Source organism: Euprymna scolopes, chromosome 37, assembly GCF_053919585.1.
Source record: "Euprymna scolopes isolate OS-2025 chromosome 37, ASM5391958v1, whole genome shotgun sequence".
Classification (NCBI taxonomy): domain Eukaryota; kingdom Metazoa; phylum Mollusca; class Cephalopoda; order Sepiida; family Sepiolidae; genus Euprymna; species Euprymna scolopes.
Window position 1 is genome coordinate 64,847,327 of NC_136518.1, and position 3,508 is coordinate 64,850,834.

The 3,508-nt window shown below is 32.8% G+C and overlaps 1 pseudogene; it reads left to right on the forward strand.

The window, feature by feature from the left end:
• Positions 1-1,334: 1,334 nt before the first annotated feature.
• Positions 1,335-1,451, forward strand: LOC145261457 (5S ribosomal RNA; annotated as a pseudogene).
• Positions 1,452-3,508: the final 2,057 nt, after the last annotated feature.

A 3,508-nucleotide genomic window follows, 5' to 3' on the forward strand; every position in this document is an offset into this window, starting at 1 on the left:
AGTTTCCAGACGGTTTTTGTACAGGCATTTAACATTGTCGTAAACTCTTGAAAATTGTGTATGTAATGACTGACCAAGTTTTATCATTTGTGGCTCAAATGAACAGCTGCAGTAGGAATTGGAATACACCCTACTAAAACCTGATTTTCTCAACTGCTGAATTTAAAAAAAATGCAAAATTTACAAGAACAATACGCAATACAATTCTGTTTTAAATTTGTGAAAATTGCAAGAGAAACGTATGGGATTTTTCAGACTGCTTTTGGACTATCTTGCATAAATCGAGCATCAATTTTTGAATGGCATAAGATATATAAGGAAGGCAGGGAATCCGCATGGGATGATGAGAGGTGTAGGAGGAGTAAGGAAGTCAGAACAATAGAGTTGATTGGTCAAATAAAGAATTTCATGGATAAAAACCGTCATGTGTCTATAGAGACAATATGTGTACAGTTTGATGTCAGTGTGGAAACTGTGCACACAATTATTCGTGAGGAACTGAAGAGGCAGAAGATTTGTGCAAAGTTTGTCCTAAAGTTGCTTAGAGGAGATAAGAAAAGAAAAGATGTTGTCATGACAGCAGGGAGATGGTCAAGCCGATCAATTCAGATTCTGCAGTTCTTTTTGCTCTGGTGACCCGCGATGAAAGCTGGATCTACTGCTATGGCATAGAGACCAAGGGACAGAGTTCCCAGTGGAAGCATGCTGACTCTCCCAGACCCAAGATGGCCAGACAGCACAAATCCCCCCCCTCCCCAAATTATGATGATCTTTTTTTGTTAAAGCACGGACATGCTCTACATGCACTGGATGTCCACTGGACAGACAGTCAACAACGAAAACTGTGTTGAGGTTTTAAGGGAGTCCAGGAAGAGATAAGTGTAATTAACACGCTCACACAAGTAAACTTCCACGAAGTTGTTGGTACGGTACAAATGCATTGCAACCGGAGGAGATTACTTCAAAGGGGACTAGCGTTTCGTATGTGTACTATCAATTAAAGTGCCTGCATGAAAAAGACTGGAAACTTATTAAATGCACCTCGTATGGATACAGGTTGTCCACAAATATGGCTAGATTATGAAGTAAGACTTTGTGGGCACCCTGTAGATTATGTAGCCAGACTTTAGGGACACCCAATATATATATATATATATATATATATATATATATATATATATATATATATATATATATATATGTGTGTATTACACACATGTATATATATATACATGTGTGTGTATATATATATATACATGTGTGTATATATATACATGTGTGTGTATATATATATATGTGTGTGTGTGTGTTTATGTATGTATATATATGTGTATATATACGGCATAATCACGTTGACACACCGGTTCTCGACAGATCATCGAAGTTAAGCAACGTTGAGCCTGGCTAGTACCAGATGGGTGACCTTTTGGGAATTGTAGGCGCTGTATGTGCTTTCCGCTTATCCCGGCATTGTTTCCAGTCATTCTGAACCGCCACTTGCCACTGGTATTCAACAATGTCGACTCAGGAGAGGTGTGGTTGTAGATTACGCAACACTTGCCACAAAAAATCTCACGCGCAGGCACCCTCACAGTGGGTATCCATAGCCTGTCAATAATAAAGGAAGCCATTATAAATATGCATATATATATATATATATATATATATATATATATATATATATATATATATATATATATATATATATGTATGCGTGTATGTATGTATATATATGTATATATATATGTATGTATGTATATATATATGTATGTATATATATGTATGTATATATATTTATGTATATATATGTATGTATGTATATATATATGTATGTATATATATATATGTATGTATATATATATGTATGTATATGTATGTATGTATGTATGTATATATATATGTATATATATGTACGTATGTATGTATATATATGTACATATGTATGTATGCATATATATCTGCATATATATATATGTACATGTATATGTATATATTTGTATATATATATATGTATATATATGTACATAAACATTATATATATATGTACATATTTGTATTATTATTCATCGGACTACTGTTCTCATCTTGAGTGTGATTTTCACAACGTTTCGGTCGATGTAAGCTCCGACCTTCTTCAGGTGTATCATGTCGAGCTCGGGAATGTTTCTGTCGAACTCCCGAGTTCGACAAGATACACCTGAAGAAGGTCGGAGGTTATATCGACCGAAACGTTGTGAAAATCACACTCAAGATGAGAACAGTAGTCCGATGAATAATAATACATATAACCAATCCTCATCTAAAAAATTCAGAAACGTAATGCATATATGTATTAACATATGTATATATATATATATATATATATGCACATAAACATTATATATATATATATATATATATAATGTTTATGTGTGTATATATATATATATACATAAACATTATCTATATATATATATATATATATACTTTTGCTAGTATATATATATATACATATATATATATATATATATATATATATATATATACTAGCAAAAGTATTCGTCGTTGACTGGGTTCAAAATCAGCTTACAGAAAATGGACTCTGATTTATGAAAGTATTATAGGTTATGAAAAGGAAGGGTTGTAAAGAGAATTTGGGGGTATCAAAACCAAAGCAAAATATGATGAAAGTAAAAATAAAATAGATAAACTCCATAATTTATTATACCATACCTATTCACACTTAAACACTTATCACAATATTCTGTGAATCTATATTAAAAAAACCTTGTGAAAACACATTTCCATTCTATGGAGGTCAGGCGCGAACGAACACCCCATAATTTTATTATACCATATTTCTTCAAACTGAAACATAATTATCAAAGTATACTTAAGCAGATAGATATGAAAAGTCTTTATTAAAGTTTGTGCCTATTTCCATTCTATTGAAGCTAGGCGCGAACGCAGACCCCACAATTTTATTATACTATCCCTATTTAAGTTAAAACATACTTATCAATGTATTCTTATGTACATCGATATCAAAAACACTTGCAAACTTTTTTTTAAAATTTTTTATTTCCATACTTCATGGACCAGGCGCGAACGCAGACCCCATAATTTTAATGTACCACTGTTCTGCCTGATCAAACATACCCATTACTGTGTCTCGATACATCTTCTATCATTATATGTAATCAGTTTTTTAAATAGTCAACCATATAGGAGCCTATTCGTGACCACACACACACGCACACACACACACACACACACACACACACACACACACACACACACACACACACACACACACACATTCAGCTCTATATTATAGATAAACTAGCATTTCAGCCCGGCGTTGCCTGGGTGTTTGTAGGTGTATCCTGAACAAAATTAAAAAAAAACAAAAACAAAAAAAAGGGTCAATCTTTTAAAACTTTGACCCCTATTTTGACCCCTTAAAATTTATTATTTAGGGCTAAACTAAAGTTATTAAATTAGACCCCTGTCCAATGAATCTATATCT